The following is a 22,288-nucleotide window of genomic DNA, read 5'->3' on the forward strand; positions in this document are numbered from 1 at the left end:
CAATGGGGTATTTTTTTTCTTCGTGATCAAATCAGAAGTGAGAGAATCCGTAGGCGAGTTGCGAAGTTGAAGTGGCAATGGGCAAGGCACATACTAATTTCGTATAACCTGTATGTAACAAATATTCTCGATTTTGACTTCGCACTAAGAGAAATTTCCTGACGTTACTTCTGGTTTTCTCCTACCAAAAGAACTTTTCATGGCATGGAAAGGCAAAGCTTATTCTATTCCGATTACAGTAAGAATTTTGTCTTTTTTCCGATTCGGTGAGTAAAGGTAAAGGAAAAGTTTTCCTTTTCGAAATCGGTAAAGGAAATGCTTTTTGGAACCAAGAATTCAGAAGGCTATTGTGATCGATGGCAAGAAAAAGCGATATATTTACAGCATCCTATCATATCCTTCACTTTTCTACCATTATACCACAAGGCATCGTCAAGGTCTGCATCCGTACGCTGCAATTGAGTTTCCACGAACAATTACAGTTCGATTTGCTATCTCGTTTCTAATCCAAACCGCTAGGATATGAAACGCCTGTACGGCATCAGTTTTTCCCTCCACTTTTCCTATGTCAAGAGTGAATAGGCATGTTCTAGGCAAGCGCACTTCATCTTAGGCTTTATCATCACTTGCCAGCAGGTCTGATTGAAGCCCAGCGCTAGTCTATAAATTAAAAAAAAAAATTGGTTGTCTGTAAAGTCGGCTTACTGACGATAGTTGAACGTGACAACAAAGGGCGATTGTGCTTCTTTGTCGCTCGTTCCGCGCTCTCGCTTGCACTTCAAGCCTTACATGAAACGCCTCAGAGCGAGGTAACGCCGCATGAGCCATGTTTTTTCGTGCGTGCAGCCGGTTCTATCGAATTATAAGACGTTGTCACGTCAAAAGCATCAAGCTGACCATCGATGTTAATAGAGTCGTGTGTGTTTCGGCTCTAACTCTGATGCACATACATTCGCTGCACGACTGTAATACTTCGATCACGACGCCTGATTTGCCCCATTATAACATAACAAACTTAATTATACCACCACGAAACCTTAACTCTAAAAAACTACAAACAAAAATCACCTCTACGTCTATTATATGAAGAGTCATAGAACTTATGGTGTGTGGTTTCGTGTGTGTTTGGTTAAGTTGGTGTTCGGTACATGTACTGTAGATACATTATGTGCATTAATGACATTCCAGTATTGTGTTGACGAGAGCAGATCTCAGTCACTTCTCAAGGTTGCATCGAGCGATTAACGTTTAGATTTAATAATTAGACTGGCAGTAAGGGTCCGACGCCTAAGTGTTTAAGGAAATAAAATTGTTGTTGCATTGCAATATTGCTACTGGACCTCATTTAAAAAAAAAACCGGCCAAATGCGAGTCAGACTCGCGCACTGAGGGTTCCGCACTCGCGTATTTTTTAGACTTGTTATAGAAAATCCCAATACAGTAAAATCTCAGTAATCCACTTCACACGTCCAATAATCCGGCACCTTCCGCCCGCGCCAAGCTGCACAAAAACAGACCTCGATATAATTTTAAAACTATGTAATTTGTTAATTGTGATATATGTTACAGTTATAAAAAAACCGGCCAAGTGCGAGTCAGACTCGCGCACTGAGGGTTTCGTACTCACGAAACGGCATTTATGCATAATAGTTTTTGATTTATCGTGAAAAAACATTTTGCACGATAAATCAAAAACTATTATGCATAAAAATTAATGAAAATCTGTTTTAGAATATACAGGTAAAGCCCTTTCATATGATATAGATTATCTTACTTTGAAAATTGAAACATTTTTTTTTTTTAATGATGTGACCACAATTTGCGGTTTTCAAATTTATTCTTGTACTTGTGCTATAAGACCTAACTACCTGCCAAATGGACGCCCGGATGGACGGACGGGCAGACAGACAACAAAGTGATCCTATCAGGGTTCCGTTTTTCCTTTTGAGGTACGGAACCCTAAAAAACGTGTACAACATAAACCCAAATAGATTGTGTTGCCTTTATGAAATGCTTGATTTAATTTACTACAAATTTTTCTATACAATCCAGTAATCCGAACATTCCGAATAATCCGGCACCCTCTGGTTTTTAATAGTGCCGGATTAGTGAGATTCTACTGTTGTTTTTAACCCCCGACCCAAAAAGAGGGGTGTTATAAGTTTGACGTGTGTATCTGTGTATCTGTGTGTCTGTGTATCTGTGTATCTGTGTATCTGTCTGTGGCATCGTAGCGCCTAAACGAATGAACCGATTTTAATTTAGTTTTTTTTGTTTGATAGGTGGCTTGATCGAGAGTGTTCTTAGCTATAATCAAAAAAAATTGGTTCAGCCGTTTAAGAGTTATCAGCTCTTTTCTAGTTTTCTTGTAGAAAAGAAGGTTTGATAACCGTTAGGTTCATAATATTATGTCAATAGACAAATGTCAAGCTGTCAAGATGGACGTTGCCTAAATACATAATTATTTATTTGAAAATGATGTTTTGGAAAACTCAAATACTTTGGATCGTCGGGGGTGTTATAAATTTTTAATTTACACTTGTTTACTATAATCTCTAGCAACCTTAGGTATCTACGCTGTTATGTAATGCAATTCTAGGGCAGCTGTTATTTTGAGCTGCACTGAATTAATTTGACCCCAATGAGCGCTGTACGCGTTAATTACGCCTGCAGGCGCCGCGGCCCGCTGCTGGATTGGCGAATGACAATTAGCACTTCATTTCAGTAAGTAGATACATGGACGTAATAATAATAATAAAGCTTTAATTAATTCCATACAAAAATAAATAAGTTAAATACAAGTTATTTTGATACCATAATTTACAGAGCTTAAGCATAGTTTTGATTAGTGAGTTAGTATATTATATTACAAATTAAAATTATGGTTAGTTTGTTAGTATTATATTGGTGGTGTGTATTTTTTGTCTAAGTTCTTATATTGTATGGACCCCCTTTGGGTAAAAGCCTCCTCCAAGGAATTCCACCTTGCTCTATCTGTTGCTATGGCTAGCCATCTACGACCTGCTATCGCCACTATTTCGTCTACCCATCTGGCATATGGCCTGCCTCTCGCTCTAGTACCTCTTGGTCCCGACCATCTAACTGACCTTGTGGTCCATCTATCATCGGCGTACCTAGCCACGTGACCTGCCCATTTCCATTTTCTTTGTAGAGAGAAAGTTAAGGCGTCGGTGACTACATGGACGTAGTTAACGTTATTTCATCATCATCCTCGCCAACTCACCAGCTCACTACTGAGCACCGGTCTCAGAATGAGAAAGTTTGGCTGGCTAAGTGCAGATTGGCAGACTTCACAGACCTTTGAGCACAAAATGTAGAACTAGCTGACGCTCGCGACTTCGTCTACGTGTTAGGTTTCTCAAAATCCCGTGGGAACTCTTTCATTTTTCGGGATTAAAAGTAGCCTATGTGCTAATCCAAGATATTATCTATCTAAATTCTAAATTTCAGCCAAATTTGTCTAGTAATTTTTGCAAGAAAGAGTAGCAAACATACACACAAACTTTCGCCTTTATAATATTAGTGTGAAGAGTGATTCTCATGCATGCAGATTTCCGCACGATGTTTTCCTTCACCGTTAAAGCGAGTTATATTAATAATGACTGTTTCTTAGATCATCAATAGCTGTTCAATATACGAAATAATTGAACTTACAGGGTGTAGCGAGAACGCTAGCAAAAACGAAGACAGGTGATAGTACTGATGATTACTGATAAGATACCATAAAAAAACTACGATTTTTTTTTAATCCTGCATAAAGTTCACGATAAACTGCAAACAAAACATCTGACAGACGCTAGAGGTTAACGAACGCTCCATAAATAGGTCATTCAATGTCAATGTTGAATCGTAGGTGGGGCATTGACTCGAGTTTTGCACGCTATACAATGCTGGTTTGGAAAATACTACTAAATTACTAAACTACAAGATAAGGCTTATTATTAAGGCCCTTTACCTATAGTTTGATTATTATATTTCATACTTAGTACATAGGTACGGTATCTTCCATATAATAACCAAGTAAATTAGTAGGTTATTTACTTAAACGCCAGTCATTGAGATGTTTGTTACTGTGTAATTAGTATGTGCCAATAGATTTTGGACCTTAGTCCTTAAAAATAAATATATATTTTGATTGGTAGACACCAAATTGTACAGCTTCGCAAGTTACAATGTTGCAAAGTAAATGGACTCCTTAGCAATTACGTTGGGTTCGGAATGCTTGAAGGAATGATATAGAAATTTTGTCTCTACGTTACTTATTAACATTGTACAAGGGCAACCGCCGAGTTTCTTGCTGGTTGTACTCGGTATGAATGGCATTCCGATGACCGAACCAATGCATGGTAGGTACCTATTTACCTACTTAATTTTTTTGAGGATTACGCGGCGATTTCAAGGTAGCGTGTAGCAGTTCCTACATACAGTTACATACATATAGCTACATATAGTTTTATATCATCCTTGTAGTTCCTACAAAAGTCCAGCAGAAGACGTCTATCGGTTGATAATGTTGATGATGAATGGTCTGTAAGATTATCATCATTACACATCACCGCTAGTACTATAGGCCTGGAACAAGTCTCCTCTCTGAATGAGAAGGGGCACACTTGCCAAGTACAGATTGGAAGATTCCATACAAACCTACCTACTCAGACCCACACTACCCACACTTGCCAAGTACAGATTGGAAGATTCCATATAAATCTACCTACTCAGACCTGAACCACACTACCCACAGAACAGATTGAAAGATTCCATACAAACCTACCTACTCAGACTTCTTTCTGGTTGGAGGCTTTGGCCGTGGCTAGTTACCACCCTAACGGCAAAGCCGTGCCGCCAAGCGATTTAGCGTTCCGGTACGATGCCGTATAAAAACCAACGGGATTGATAAAAAACTGCCCTTCCAGGTTAGCCCGCTTCCATCTCAGACTACATCATCACTTACCAGGTGAGATTGCAGTCAAGCTAACTTGTATATGAATAAAAATAAAGAAAATCTTTTGAGAACATTTTGGAGCCCTCTCAGGCATGCAGGTTTCCTAACGATGATTTGTGCCATATAATATAATGTAAAAAGCTGTGATAGCCTAGTGGTTAGAACGTTCGGCTATTAATCGGAAGTCGAGGGTTCGATGCCGGGCACGCACCTCTGACTTTTCAGTTGTGCGTTTTAAGCAATTAAATATCACTTGCTTTAACGGCGAAAGAAAACATCGTTAGGAAACCTGCATGCCTGAGAGTTCTCCATGTACACAAAGGTGTGTGAAGTCTGCCAATCCGCATTGGGCCAGCGTGGCAGACTATGGTCTACACCCTTCTCACTCTGAGAAGAGACCCGTGCTCAGTAGTTAACCGGTAATGAGTTGATCATGAATATTAGGTACCCACTTAGATTGAATACACAGAATGAGTCGTTGTGAACCCACACATGGGTTACACGTGGGCCAAAGTAACGAGATACGCATTATGATCTGTTTGGGTCCGGTAATGAGTCGTGTCGAATTGTTTGATCGTGGTGATATCAGATGAAGTAGCTAGGCTACGTGCGTATGGCCTAGCCTCGCGGATTGATCGTGACTTCCGGTGAAAGCTGAGATGGGAGGAAATATTTAAAACTAGGCATTGCCGCGGCTTCATCCGCGTTGACTAGACATATTTTTACCCCTTAGAGGTTGTGTTTTCAAAAATTATTTCCTAGTGGAAGACTATCTCTCAATAGCTATCTGCATGCCAAACAGCCCGATCCGTCTTGCAGTTTATGCTATGCGTTGATAGATCAGGCAATCCGTCACCTTTTCCATTTTTAGGGTTCCGTACCTCAAAAGGAAAAACGGAGCCCTTATAAGATCACTTTGTTTTCTGTCTCTCTGTCTGTCTGACTAGGACTGTCGTGTCGTGTCTGTCAAGAAAACCTATAGGGTACTTCCCGTTGACCTAGAATCACGAAATTTGGCATCTGCCAAATTACCTACCTAGGTAGGTCTTAAAGCACAAGTAAAGGAAAAAATCCGAAAACCTATACCAACATCATCACTCACGAACAAGCAAGATTTTAAACGATAAAGTAATACAATAGGCTTTTTAGGTAATTTATGTAGTTTATGTAACCAAGAAATCCCTCGGTTTCAACTCGGCGCCCGCCCACAGTGGGAATAACTCCACGTTGCCTTTGTCTTTAACTTGAGATAGGAACCGAGATTTGGAAACAAGCAGATAATAGGCCATACAATTATTATAAGCGATGATAGTCTAGTGGTTACAACGTCCGCCGTTTAATCGAAAGTCCGGGGTTCTAACTTCTGTTACGTTCGCTTTGCCGGTAGGGTGGTAACTAGCCACGGCCGAAGCCTCCCACCAAACCAGACCAGAGGAAATTTAGAAATCATAAAATTTCAATTATCGGGGATAGCGCTCTCCATTGCGCCAGGGAGGGCGTCAAAATCTAGGTAGGTTTATAATAAGTACATTATTATTTAAATACTTATGTGAAAGAAAACTGCCTGACTGATTGACTGACTGGTCCATTAACACACAGCTCAAACTACTGGACGGATCGGGCTGCAGGTAGCTATTATGCCGTAAGCATCTGCTAAGAAAGGATTTTTGAAAATTAACCCCCAAAGAGGTAAAATAGGAGTACGAAATTCGTGTAGTCCATGCGGACGAAGTCGCGGGCATAAGCTATTTTTATATATTTGCACTCTACTTTTAAATTAAAAACAGAAAACATAATTAAGTTAATGTTAATTATGTAGGTAAGTACACCTACCCAATTATAATGTTTGAATTCCTACACCGTGACGGCTAACTTAGAGCTCATTGGCGGAATTCAAATTAGCAATTCCACATGTCCGAATGCTATGGTGGGTATAATATGAGGTAGGAATGCGTCCAAACCAAGGATTCCGCCATATTGTGATGTCTTGGAGGAAATTAAAAATTAAAAAAAAGTTTTGCAATTGATACCGAGTGACATATCAAATGAATGATCTGATTGTGAGGGATATTTTTTTTATTTATTTACATGACCTCTCAATATTGGGCGTGAAAAAACTTACATGTTCATCATACGGAACCCTCTCCACGCGAGATCAACTCGCTCTGGCTTAGTTTAATGACCAACGCTTAGTTGCGAGCTCTCCAAAGATGATGATGATGATAAAAACGGACTAAAGAAGGTGCATGACTGATGGCAGTTTTAACAAATCCATACACCATAGGTACGGTTTCCACGTGGAATCGTAGCTGGTAGGTAGGTACGTACCTACGTAGGTACCTACCTACCTACTAAAACGTTAACTGGCTTGGTGGTACGGATTTCCCAGTACGATGGAACGCTAACCGGCTTGACGGTACGATGAAAATAATCACGACTGAAGTCTGGTACTAGATGTATTCTGAAGCCTTGACTAGTTTCATACTTTACCTATTCCTACCAGACGAATATAAATTCCCAGTGCTAGCCCAGGGGCCGCTGAACCAGAAACGTATTTTCCTTAATAACATTTAAAAAAAAACAATTTTTCTTCCTTAGTAAACCTTATATGGGTTCCATTCCATACCGCTCGTCGCTCACGGGCCCCCGCTGACACGGCGATCGCGGCGAGCAAATAAAATGCTAATTCAGAGCTAAATCCCTTTGATTAAATTGTTTATAGACATGAAACCTTCTTTCCTCATCCGTCAAGCCGGTTCATTAATTGACTCGTTTGAATGATTTAATTTATAAGCGACACGCACTCCCTTTTAAAACGTAATTATGCAAAGTAAAAGAATAGGTTCGTTTCTAAAACGTAGCGCTGCAATCGTGCGGGGAAAGTATGAACTTACCCAAAAACCAACCCCTTTCACTCAATACTTCCACCCTCATGGAGAAAGTAATTCAGAAACAAACCCCTTTCTCATACAAGTTCCGCTATCCACCACTAGATGGCGCGTGACCAAAACGTCCCGAAGCATCCGATGTTTTAACACATGTGTGCGTAACAGAAAGAGATGGCAATCGAAAAAGAAAAAAGGAGTAAAATAGACAGCGATATGCGTATACAAAGGCGTGGTTACGTGCATGCAAAGCATTTTTTATCGCAAAAATGGCCGGAACTTTACACAATATACTCTAAATCATAAAGTCGTAACTGCATTCCGCATGTTTAGTGTTGCATTTTATTATAACGGGATAAGGTTGAAATTAAAGTTGTATTTTTTTTAAAGTAATGTTTAGTCACTGAAGAAGTGCAAAAATAATTGGCGTCACCAGCGTCGCGGCGTCTCTAGAGAGAGAAAGTATTACCCATCTACGTACGCTAGAGCGGTGCTCATGAGCGACCGTTATGTAAAGGGGGACGGCGAATTGGCAAATGTAGACGATAGAAAGAGATGTCGCGAAAAAAATGCATGGAAAAAAATGCTATTTTCACGGAAGGTGAGCGGCGTTAGAGTATTGCAGTAACATGGGCGCGGTTTAAAAAATGTCAGGGGCGCCTGCGCCCTCTGTAAAAAGACGCTGCGAAAGTGAAGGGGGAAAGAGACGATGTTAGGTAGCATTATGTGGCGAGGTGCAGTGCCATCGCGCGCCACGAGCGGCCGCCACTGCCGCGACAAAACAATACTACTAATTATTGCAACTAAAACGAAAACCTGAAGTGTGCCCGCGAAACTAAACTCGACTCTGGCTGAGTTGGTTAGGCGAGTGAACGGATTCCAAATTCGAATGTGTGTTGTGTTTCAAATTACGAAATGTGTACTTTTTTCAGTGTGAAGATAATGATTTTGTATGGGAAAACGGAGGTAAATATTTATTGTTTTATAGAGAGAGAGTTCAACGTGGGGCAGACCTTCGTTATTTTATAAAAGCTGAAAGTTTCTCTGCGTATTGTCCCCAACGCAGGGAAGAACGATCAGAGACTAAAGTTTGGATCATGGTGGGTTTGGGAGATAACAGCTAAAAAAGGTGTAAAATATCTTACGACAAATTTGTGTAATTTTTTATTTTTTCTTTGGAATAGACAGTAAGTATTAGAAATCATGTCATCATACATTGCTAGACACTTAGAGACGTGGCTATCCCTTGACAGACGCCTAAAAGTTTAAAAGTGCCTGGTAGGGTGCTGCCACGGTAGATACCTACTAAGTGGCTGGCAATGAATGAGTGATTCTAATATTTTCCGAAGAAAATATAATACTACACTTTGATGTAAGATTTATACACCCTCTTTACCTGTTATCTCCCAAAGCCACCATGAGCCAAACTTCACAGTCGCTAATCGTTGTGTTGGACAATACGCAGATAAACTTTCAGCTTTTTTAAAGAACGAAGGTCTGGCCCTTGCAGGCTCTTAGTCCAGTAGGATTACCTATTTGAATCAAAATCGTAATTTATTTCTGACGAATTTCTTGAGACTAAAAAAATGTCCAGCCACCCTACTTCATATTTTCCCGCCAAAATGTTTAAATATCTAGGTAGGTAGGTATTTTGATGTTCTGATATTCCAATAAGTATCCATAAATAGGAAGTGATAGGAATCTACTTGGAAAATCCTCTTTATGTGATTTTTTTGGTTGGTGACTTGCATGGGTATTGAAAAACCAAATTAAAAAATTAGAAAAAATTAATACACGTCACAAACATATCGCACGGATTAAAAAAGGTGTAAAAATTTCTAACAGATCCAACTTCTGTAAACTGCTTGTATTGAATTGAAGTTAAAATAAAAACTCCTAGGAATGATCTGAGCAGTGAGCACTAATAATAAATATAATATTTTAATGTAATTTTTTACACCAATTTTCTCCATTTAAAGTGAAAAAAAAAATAAAAAAAAAAAATTCTATATTTACAGCTGGTAGATAATATTAACATCCGAAATTCTACCTACGCCTCCTAAATAGAGTAGGTAGGTATTTAAAAGTCAAATTAATACCTAAGTGTCAGAAGTCAAACTTGTTGCATAAAAAATACTTAAGTCACGATTTCGTATTTTAAAATGTAAGCCTTAAACTAACCTTTATAGGTAGTTTCTAATCAAAAACCTTTTCAAAGAATGAAAAAGGAAAAATAATTTCGTAAGTATAAAATCGATTTCAAAACATAATGATAGAATGAGTGTAAACTGAAAAAATAACTAATTTAAAATCAATTCTATATAAATCCTATGATGCTTAGTTCTTACTGCGATAACCAGGTAAATTGGAATACTTACTTAGTATATTGATTTTGTTAAAATTTATGACACCCCGACAAGTAAAGGTTACAGTAACCAGAAAAGAGCTGATAACTTTCAAACGGCTAAACCGATTTTCTTGGATTATAGCTGAGAACACTCGCGATCAACCCACCTTTCAAACAAAAAGAAACTAAATTAAAATCGGTTCATTAGTTTAGGAGCTATGATGCCACAGACAGATAAACAGATACACACGTCAAACTTATAACACCCCTCTTTTTGGGTCGGGGGTTAAAAAGATTTCACTGTCAGCGTAAGAACCATAAACGCATTTTGATAGTATCAGCTGCGATAAAATTGATATGGCTAGTGAATGTCAGGTGAGACAGATAAAAATTACTTTATCACTTTTGATTTATTTAAGTATATTATAAAAATAGATGGAAAGTAGCGATAAATTAGATAGTTAGATAAGTGAAGAAGCCTATTTGCCTGAGGGTTCTCCATAATGATCTTAAAGGAGTGTGAAGTCTGCCATGCGCACTTAGCCAGCGTGATGGACTAAAGCCTAAACCGTTCTGATTTTGAGAGGACACCTGTCCTCAGTAATGATGATTGGTGATGATTGATGAATTAGGCATCTCAGGGTGGAATACCTACTGAAACACCAATCAATTGCTTTTGGTAAGCATTCAAATAGGTACATCAAGTAGCTAGGTAGGTACTTGAATGTTGCTTTGCAATTGATTGAATATGATCATTGATGAATTGATAACAATTTAGTAACCATTTTTGAAAATTTGGTTCATGAAAAAAAAAATTAGTGTAGGTTCTGTACCTACAACACTAATTCTTAAAATGTAGGGAAGGGGCGTAAACAAATCAAAATATCTATTTAATCAATTGTGATCAGGATTATTCAAACAATAGCATTATAAGCTAAACATGCTTGGGTTTTTCATTGAAAAATATTATCAGTCACTTATTCAGAAGAAAACATAATATTTCATATCCCATGAACTCAAATTGATGTTAGATAAGTAAACAAATTATATTAACTTGTTTTGAAAGAAACGTGTTGGTAGTGGGACATGATATGGTAATTAGAGAAATGGATGGCTAAAGTCATTATTGAAATTTGTACTTGATACTAATTAATTAGGGAACATATTTTAAATTAGAAATGCTAATAGATAAACATCATTAGCAGGCTTTAGCTTAGGAGATTACTTTTGGTGTAAAGACATGGTAATTAAAAAAAACCGGTCAAGTCCGAGTCGGATTCTCACACCAAGGGTTCCGTATCATTTTGCAATATATACCTAACACTTTTATGTAGAACACTTCTGGTTAATGACGGGGACTGCACTTGCGCTTACTTGCGCGATTAAGTCAATAAATTTTTCCATGAACACATTTTTTTGTGATGTAACCATAAATTCATGGTTTTCGAATTTTTTCGTTTACTTGTGCTATAAGACCTGACAAATTTCTAGATTCTAGGTCAACGGGAAGTACCTATTCTAGAGGTTTTCTTGACAGACACAACAAACGGAGAGACAGACTGATAGACAGACAGCCCGACTACAAAGTGATCCTTTGAGAGTTCCTTTTTAATTGTAGTAGGGAACCCTAAAAATTAACATTAGCGGCAATTTTAGATTAAAGTATCATTTACATGTAAATACAGGAAGGGAATGGGAAACGTTGGTAGGAACTATGAATTAATATGGATAAGTGGGTATTATCAATGAATATTAAAAAAATCATCATGCATAAAGTGGCTTATTATTTTTAGATTACTTAAGAGGTACCAAAATGCTGTTAGATAAATAAACAGATTAGCCTGCTTTAGAAGTCACGTTTGATATAAATTGAGACGTAGAAACTTAACCTATATTTAAGTGAAGTCATTATATTCATATTAATAAGAGGTTATAGATCGGGGCTAATGATTTTCGTAGTTATTGCGTGACGGAAGAGGTACCTATTTGTTGTTAGGCTCTGTTTCGTACATTAGTTTGATTGATTTTTAACCCCCGACCCAAAAAGAGGGTTATAAGTTTGACGTGTGTATCTGTCTGTGACATCGTAGCTCCTAAACTAATGAACCGATTTTAATTTCGTTTTTTTGTTTAAAAGATGGCTTGCTTGATCGAGTGTTCTTAGCTATAATCCAAGAAAATTGGTTCAGCCGTTTGAAAGTTATCAGCTCTTTTCTAGTTACTGTAACCTTCACTTGTCGGTGTTGTTATAAATTTTTAATTTACACTTGTCTACTAAAATTTAATGTAAAAATCTTTCTTCATAATCGCCTTTTGGCAGTCCCATGGTGGTGACTTATTAAGACATGTTAATTATTGCCTGATAAGTTTCAAAGTTGCTTAGCGAGCTATGGAGAGGGCCATGTTAGGAGTTTCCCTGAGGGATAAGATCCCAAATGAGGAGAACCAAGGTCTCTGACATAGCCCAGACTATTAGCAAGCTGAAGTGGCAGTGGGCAGGCGTTGTCGTAGAGGCGATGGCCGTTGGAGCCGGAAAGTCCTTGAGTCCTCGATGGACTGTCGATATAAAGCGGCTGGCGGGAAGTGGCTGGATGAGGAAGGCTGAGGACCGGGTGTGTCGGCGCTCTATAGGGAAGGCCTATGTCCAACAGTGGAAGTCCACAGACTGATTATGATAATGATGAAGTCACATGTTGTTGAACTCACAGAAGTGACATTCATCTTATTTTGCTTTATGGTTTTTAGTAAGAAGTAATGTTGTTAGCACTGAAAAAACTCCCAAAACACATAATATACCTATATGTATGTGTATATATGTATATATGTATCTATTATTTATTTTTCCAACGATGAGCAGATAATGTTATTTGGTCTGGTCCTTACCACAAATTTAAGAATTCTTAAACCTTGCCATACAACATGTGACATGTTATCGTAAATCTGGTAAAAATGGCGCCAACTTGGTTTTATTCAAACATCTGACTTTTGATTTGATTTTATTGCACCCTTGGCACCTAATATTTATAGACATTGAAACAAATGATCCTGATTATATTGACTATCTAATTCTTTATTTTATTATGTTGAGATGTTGCGTTCTCTATCTCCAAAAAGGTTCATCAGAACTTTACCAAAGGGGAAAAATGATGAAAAGTGAAAAAAATGAAGGATGGAAAGGATGGAATATTCCAATAAAAAATTATTAAAATCGATTCAGATTTGACGGAGTTATGGAGTAACATCGACAAAAATTTTCATCTTCTATCCCGAAGAGGCCCTGTTGGGATAAAAATATGCTAAATATTCATCCAGAAATTTGAGTAGGAGACATGCCAAATTGCATTCAAATCTGTTAAGTAAGATCAGCGACGTAATGCGAACAGCCAGACAGACGGAAAAATTGTTTTGCTTACATCACAAAAAAATTAAAAATTGCAATTTTTTTACGATGGTACGGAACCCTTCGTGTATTGTCCGACTCGCACTTGACATTGTAGGCTTAAATACAGATTACAGAATAGGGTTCAATTAATTTTAATTCTATTAGTCTTATTTAAAACAATCGAAAATGAAAGGTAAGTCGTCATGTTTTACTAAGTGCTTTCTTAATTTCGTACTCATCAAAGTTGCACTTGTTTGCCATACTTACTAATTTATTGAATATAAGATTATAAGATAATATAATATTAGGACAATATAAGATTTCCATAAGTATGCCTATTATGTGAAGAACTTCTATAATATCAGTTCAAATTCAAACATCTCAGTTAGGTAGATCAACAGCTTTCTAAAAAAAATCTCTCCGTCATGTAGGAACGTACAATTAAATTTATAGCAGAGAAACGTGGTAGGTACCTACGTAGCTGTACAAATAAATCATTGGCCAACAAATTAGCTCTGCCCGCACCTGTGGACGCACCGCTCTATCTGCCATGAAATATAAATCATTTGGACCATCACATAAAAAATCGTGACTACAAAACTAGTATCGAGAACGTGGAAGATACGATAATCGTTAGAGAACACAAAACTAGTTGTATTAAATCCGAACTGGGTGGAATAGATATAAAACTGTCCTCTGACGAAACTCTCGTGGCGTATTTAAATTTTTAATCGTCTAACGTGGGTGGAGCGTGTGGCTAAGCCTCCGAGCCGTCATATTTTACTCATCACAATATGTATTTTAAAAACACACACCACACCAGAGGTCTTTACACTCGATTCCTCAATAACGCGAGGCCATTCGCCTGTCATACACACATCTGTGAATTTTAAATGCGCCCGTTTTTATACTTAATCATTCTTTATATGACTTTGTGACCGTTTACGATCTCCTAAATGTATTCTTTCGAGAATATCAATATGCTTTATTTCCCCGTATTATTACTTAACATGTTCCATTCTAATTTCCGTCTCTATTCAACAGACGATCATTATGTCCCGAAACTTGATCTGTCTAAGGTTCGTTATACTACAAAACACTCTGACTTATCGGTTGAGTAATGTAAGCTTGGACGTCGAGAGGTAACCTGTGTAACCGTTCACTGGTCCGTGGACGTGTATCAATGATAGTTTCAGTAAATCGTAACGCTCATCAACGTCGCGTCAGTTCAAATTGAATTTAAAATTCAAAAGTAGATGACAGGGCCGGGCCTCGTTTTATTAAAATTTCAAGACACGGCACTTCTCATCTACGCGTACTTACAAAGTCCGCCACTACGGCACTATTGCGGAGCGTTCTACACACATGCGTTACGCGGCTCAACTACCGATGGTGCTGCGTCGCTCGCTCTCGCGCGGTGAACTTCGGGCTCTCGCTCTGCCAGCGTTCCGATGCCGGTCGCGGTCCGTTCGTCACGTCCCTCGAGCTCGTATAACTAACGCATAGAAGCTAGATTGGCGTGTCGCGTATTCAAAATAGGAGCGTTAGTAATGGATAAGAGCTGTATAGGGGTGTGCATGTGTGCGTGCGTGGCGCGACCCTCCCCCGCGCCGCCCCCGCCCGGCGACGCCGGAGCGAGTGGCGCGCGTTTACACAATCCGTTGGCTTGGCGCGGCCGACGCTCGCGCTGCGGTGCGCCTGCCGCCTTCTCGTGACGACAATCGACGCGCGAACACGTATCATCAATTGTTTTTTTTTTAACTGGGACCTCATGCGACAACGCGTTCTTCGCCACTTTGATTCTAATACGAAATCATACCATCTTCTAAACCTCTAAATCTAATAAGACTTCACCATGGATATTACTAGGTGATAGTGAAGCCGGAAATGTGAGTAGGATGCGACGAAATAGTAAAGCCAGTAATTTCCGTCGCCACATTAAACCTTTACAAAATAACTCTGAACGAGAAATAAATAAAAACATTACAATTGAAAAATTTGCTAAATTTTAAAACTGTGAAATTCGTATAAATAATATAGGAAGTGACGATCAGTGCTACAGTGTCGAAAAAATTTAATGGCATTTATTATACTACAGTGCCATGGAAATGCCACATGAAGTAATTTGAAAAAATTAAATCCATACAACTGAAAACAGAGAAGTAGAAAAGATTAAAGAGTCTTCGTATAATTTTGGTGAGTCAAATTTTTTAGACTTTCAATAAAGTTACATGGGACATAGAAAAAACGCAAGTGCTAACATTAAAAAAAATACAAATTAATGTACCTAATCTGTAAACAGAATGGGATAGGTATTATTATTAGTGCTTTTTACGCACAGTTGAAGGTTTTGAAGACAGAAAAATTTAACCTACTACATAACAGTTGTGTTCAGTAAATTCTTATCAACCCACCTAGCAACAGTAATTTCGCTGATAAAAAAGCAGCCACGTACTTTTATCTTGTTGCCACGATTATTTAAGCCCAAGCCCTTATCTGCTGCAAATACCTACTTAAAATGTTACAATTCTGTGTTGATATACCTACTTGCATTTTGATCTGTATTTGTGCAAGTGTTAATTATATTTAATTTTAAAATACCCTCAAATTTGATTTTCTCAAAAAAAAAACTTTAACTTATTGGATCTCTTGTACCTACTAGAGTTTAAATTAATGATAAATGAATTAGATACTCTATTTCTTTTATTAAAAAACTCTTTTTATATAAAAAAATAAATAAATAGTGAAACAAATTATGCATTTAGTGAGTAAATTTCACCAATGTGACAATATTTATCATACTCTAGCTAGTCAGTCTGTCTTATTTCCGTTATGAGATAGGTAGGTATGTCACGTTACGTTTTATCATAATATAAATAATGTAATGTAAGAGATTTTTTTTTCACGTGATAGCACTATCATGAACAACATTATGTGAATTTTATTATACTTATTTTGAAGGATGTAATTTATCACTATCAGTTGCTATGTCAACCGTTTATTATAATCGAATACAATGATGATAAATAGGTAACTACCTACTTAGTGCGAATGAAAATGATTATTTACAAGTGTAGGTAAATTTAAAATTTATAACACCCCCGACAAGTGAAGGTTACAGTAACTAGAAAAGAGCTGATAACTTTCAAACGGCTGAACCGATTTCCTTGGATTATAGCTAAGAACACTCGATCAAACCACCTTTCAAACAAAAAAAAAACTAAGCTAAAATCGGTTCATTAGTTTAGGAGCTACGATGCCACAGACAGATACACAGATACACACGTCAAATTTACAACACCCCTCTTTTTGGGTCGGGGGTTAAAAAAGATAAATGAATATGAAAATTCATATTAGTTTTCATTACATTGATTGATACAATTTGCCAGATTGTAAATTTTACTCAGTTTTAAGTAATGAATGAAATTATATGACATTTTTTTAAATAAATAAATAATTTTTTTAATGGCTCACACAAACAAACGAGTACAAAAGTAAATGTGTGTGTATTTTCATAATTATAGAGAGAGAGGAAGGAAAAGTTTGAAAATAATATGTTCAAAACCTTGCCTAAGTAAGAGGTGTTTCGAAACTATGATTAACAGTCATCAACTGTGTGGGATTGTATATGTACTTTGACAGATATAATTGATGCTTTGTAAGCAAAACAAAATTAAGGGCTCACCATAGTTATTGGTTATTACTCAAATAACTTTTGTTACTGTGTGGTAGATAGTTTGATGTAGGTAGTTTACGGTGGTTAGAGAAAATGTGGGTTCAGCAATTTAATTACACAAGATAAAATTGAAAACTAAAACCAGACTTTTTTTCATGTAATATCCGTTAAGTCAATTTTTTTCGTATAAAATGAAGCCTATGTCACCCGGACCTTTACGAGCGACGAATCGATTGGCACCTCATTCATTAAAATCGGCCCAGTAGTTTAGGCGCTACGGTGGAACACACAGAACCTGGATACAAACATACACACCCACATACATAGACTGCTAAAATCATAACCCTTCCTTTTGGCTTTGCCGCAGTCAGGTAAAAAATAACATGGGTATTTATATTAATAGAACCTACACCTACCTTATAACGACTTAAAAGTGTAGTGGTAAAGAAGATTATTATGGAAATACCAGGGTTCGAACCAACCCGATTTTTTTTATTGTAAATATCTAAATATTGGATTTATCAGTTCTTGGTCGTGTGTTGCCAGTGTAAACGTTGGATAAAATTGATATAGATATATTGTGATATCAATATCGTCAATATTTATCAGCAAACCCTGGGAAATAAAAAAAAACATGTCAAAAAATATCCTGATGTGTAATTATAATTACTTACTATACCTGCCTACTTATCTATGAAAGACTTACTAAAACCTAATTAGTAATAATTATTAATTACTGATATAAGGATTGTCCTTTTAATTTTTTGTCATTTACGTTGTTATGTGCTGTAGTAGTGAAAAACTATGGTAAACTTTATAGAGGTTTATTACAATTTTTTTTTTCACTTACGTTATTATTTGGTACTGTCGTGTCAAATCGAGTGTAAGTAAAATAAAAAAAATAAAAAAAAATAAGTGTACATTTATTAGTGATACCTACTTAATTTAAAAAAATATATAATTTGTGTAATGAAAATGACATTTCATAAACTTACTTAATTTAATTAAAATTAAATGAACCTAGGTGCTTAATATTATTTTAATAAAGAGAATGATAGCCAACGACCAATTAATCAATGATTAATTGGTTGTCTCTGTCTTCAGTCATTAAAATCAAAAAGATTTGGCTAAGTTGTCATTTTATGAAAACACATGTCCAGGAAGTTCGGAATAATTCAGATGTTCATAAACCGGCTAGTTATTGCGCAATTTTTAAGTTCAATTGTATAGTCAAGTTACTGATGATTGACACAGACAACACAACCAAGAGAATTAAAATACCTACCTACTTAATATTGTTTGGCTTTACTTTTGTGCAATATGTACTGCAAGATGCAATATTTAGGACAGAAAAATCAACTAAACTATTTTGATCCCTACCTATCATATTAACTACTAGCTGATGCCCGCGATTTTGTCCGCGTGGATTTAAGTTTTTCCGAAATCCCATTGGAACTATTTGATTTTCCGGGATAAATAGTAGCCTATGTCACTCTCCAGGTCATTAACTATACCCATGCAAAAAATATCTGCAAAAAAGTCTCTGTATCGGCGTGATTGAAAGACAAACCAACAAACTAAACACACTTGTACATCTATATCTGAAGTGCCCGAATGTTTGAACGGGCTAATCTTCGGAATGGCTGAACCTATTTTGACGGGACTTTCACAGACAAGTAGAGGATTAACCAAGGAGTAATATAGGCTACTTTTTAACCGACTTTAAAAAATGGAGGAGTTGTGTTTTTCTACCTATGCAATGATCTCTCCGAGATATCTGAACCGATTTGCGTATTTTTTAACCGATAGACGAACTTTGCGACATTGTTCCATAAAAAATTTGGATTCCAACTCCTCAATCCTGATGCTGCAGGGGATCTGACCAATCCACGCGGGCGAAGCTGCGGGCATCAGCTAGTTTATAATATATATGGGTAGTGACTAGTGATAGCAATTTATGTAGCCCATTTACAATCAATTTCAGTTACATTTACGGACAGCATACAATCACCGCCCACACAAATGTGTTTTTATCCGGCTATAATTCGGATAAAAGATAAATAGCGGTTATTATAAGACTGTAAATTCAGAATTATTAATTTGGTTCCGGCTGTGGGCTATCATTTTCAGGGTTCCGTGGACGAGAGTGCCAACGGGACCCTATTATTAAGCCTCCGCTGGCCGTCCATCCATCTGTCCATCTATCTGTCTGTATGCGGCCTGTATCTCATGAACCGTTCTAGTTAGGTAGGTATCTACAATTTACTTTACTCAGAGAGTTGAAATTTTTTGTGTGTATTTATTGTCGCTATAACTACAAATAATAGTTTAATAAATAAAACCGGTCAAGTGCGAGGCGGGCTTCGCTCTTTTAGGATTCCTTACATGATTAGTTTTGGTCACAGCTTACAAACCAAGTTTCCAAAATTTGTTGTTAAAATGCAGTAGGTAGGTATATGGTTCAGTATAGGTACGGAAATTTCATATTCCTAACCAGTTAAATTTTTGAGAAACCCGTCACAAAAATAGTCTAAAACTGATTACCTTGACGGCTCCTCATTTCTTTATTTTTTAAGATAAAAAAAAAAACAAAAATATATTGACTACTCGATGAGTTCTAGACAATGATAATCCCTCCCACATGCTAGGGTAAATTTTTTTCTAGCTCCTTTTTCATGTCCCTTGCAGTCGCCCGTTAAAAATAATTTAATTCAATTTCTAATTCAGTATTCGGTTTGGGTCGGTACGGATTACGGAACCCTTCGTGAGCGAATCCAACTGGCACTTGACTGGTTTTCGTTTATTTGGTTATTTGCCCTAAAGTCTTATCGTGACTTCGATGTTTCGGGTCTTACATTTTTCGCCTCGGGAGGTTGAACTTTTTGTTCGCTTTTTTTTTCGGTCCAGTGATCAAATATGCAACCTTTATTACTAAATCCTGCTTTTTATTGTAAAAAGGATGTGTATCATTCTTTCTGTTGATATTTAAATACAGAAGGTTTTACTTACTTAGAATCTAAAACACTATTAGGTATTTACGGAATATTTACTTACATACATATTTAACCCCCGACCCAAAAAGAGGGGTGTTATAAGTTTGACGTGTGCCATCTCGACCTGTCGCGTACTATAGGTGGCATGGCAACAAACTACAAAAGATTTTTTTTTCTAAAATTAATCAGTGCTGCCAACATCGACTGACTCGAATAGTGCAACAAAGTCGAGCGGTATGCATTTGAGAATGCTCGCGGTATTCCGGGCGACAACTAAAATAAATCGAAGGCCGGCCGTTATTAATGCGGGTAAATGACTTTAAGCCATGTCATAAGTCTTGTTCAGTATTATAGCTAGACATTACAGTTCTTACCTAACTATCCATACTAAATGCGAAAGTGTACAGTCTGACCTAGCTGTCCATACTATTAATATTACAAGTGCGAAGTTGTGTCTGTATGTCTGTCTGTTAGCTTTTCATGACCTATCCGTTTAACCGATTTTGGCAAAATTGGTACAGGCATACTCTTCCGCGATCTGTGTTTCCTGCCAATAACTATCCGGATATCTTTAAAATAAGAGTGAATAGGCATCTTCTAGGTAAACGCGTTCCGTTTTAGGCCACATTATCACTTTACATTAGGTGTGATTGTGGTCAAGCGTTTGTCTATAAATAATTAACTAAAAAAATGGGCGGGCATGGGTAACTTTTGATCCCAGAAAATTGAAGAGTTTCCACGGTATTTTAAAAGACTTAAAACCACGCGGACGAAGTTGCGAGCAATCATCTAATAAATAATACGTACCATAGACCATACGTACGCAGAGATAATTGAAGAGGTGAGTGTAAAAAGGGCTCAACTGCACAAATTACCAAAATCAAGTTATTAGTACCCATTGAATTCTTCTTTCAATTTTCTATGTTATAGTGTAGGTTACATAGACAAGTAAAAATTAAAAATTTAAAACAGCCCCGACAAGTGAAGGTTACAGTAACTAGAAAAGAGCTGATAACTTTTAAACGGCAGAACCGATTTTCTTGGATTATAGCTAAGAACACTCTCGATCAAGCCACCTTTCAAACAAAAAAAACGAAATTAAAATCGGTTCATTAGATTAGGAGCTACGATCATAGACAGATACACAGACACACGTCAAACTTATAACACCCCTCTTTTTGGGTCGGGGGTTAAAAATAGAGCCGTGCAAATCGGTCACTGAAACCTCGGAACGGCAGAAAGTTCGCCTTCGGTTCTAAATTAGTTAGGTATAAATAATTTAAATACTTTAATACTTTTAATATCTACCGTTTTTTTTTCTTTTATTATACTAAAAGAGCAGGATGCTTGAGTAATTAAGTACTATTGTTTTTTCCAGATCTTTAATTATGTAAATCCGTGAATACTTTTTGTTTTTCTTGAGTAGGTTGGTATATTAGTCTGAGAGGTTGTGAGATTTTTTCAAAACTTTAAGACACACTTAATTACTTTAAAAAAAAACCCGACGAATTGAGAACCTTCTCCTTTTTTCGAAGTCGGTAAAAAGAAAACGTGTTTGTAGGTATACTGGTTCATAGAAATTCGTATTGAAGTTCCTTTTTTTTTCTTTATTTATTCAGGGACTTTTAAGTTCCTTTTTAGGGTTCCGTATACAAAGGGTGCCAACGGGACCCTATTATTAAGCCTCCGCTTCTCTTTCGTCTGTATGTCTGTATGTCAGCAGGCTTTATCTCATGAACATATAAGTAGAGAGGTGAAATATTTAGTTCGTATTTTTGATACCGCTATAATAACAAATAATAAAAATTTCTAAATGGCCGCTATGTAAATTAAAGAAAAATGAAAAAGAAGTATTTAATGATGATTTAGGTATTTAGCGAAACTAAATTACATAAATTGTAATTTTTTTATATTTAATTACCATTTAATTAATTCATAATTATTGTTATTCATACCTACTTCATAATTTTCATAATTGTTAACACTTATTAGAATTGTAATATTACCTATAATTACCAATGTTATACTTTGCAACGTCCTGA

At 36.8% G+C, this 22,288-nt stretch overlaps 2 long non-coding RNA genes across 2 annotated transcripts; one reads left to right on the plus strand and one right to left on the minus strand.

Annotated features, from left to right (window-relative positions):
* Positions 1–1,255: 1,255 nt before the first annotated feature.
* Positions 1,256–9,289, minus strand: LOC123868182. Its single transcript, XR_006796610.1, has 3 exons — positions 9,210–9,289; positions 7,695–7,697; positions 1,256–1,266 (listed from the first exon to the last, which is right to left on the minus strand). It is a non-coding gene; the product is annotated as an uncharacterized LOC123868182 (long non-coding RNA).
* Positions 2,037–16,979, plus strand: LOC123868184. The gene is made up of 3 exons (XR_006796612.1): positions 2,037–2,121; positions 3,210–3,214; positions 16,967–16,979. It is a non-coding gene; the product is annotated as an uncharacterized LOC123868184 (long non-coding RNA).
* Positions 16,980–22,288: the final 5,309 nt, after the last annotated feature.

This window comes from Maniola jurtina, chromosome 9, assembly GCF_905333055.1.
Source record: "Maniola jurtina chromosome 9, ilManJurt1.1, whole genome shotgun sequence".
Lineage (NCBI taxonomy): Eukaryota > Metazoa > Arthropoda > Insecta > Lepidoptera > Nymphalidae > Maniola > Maniola jurtina.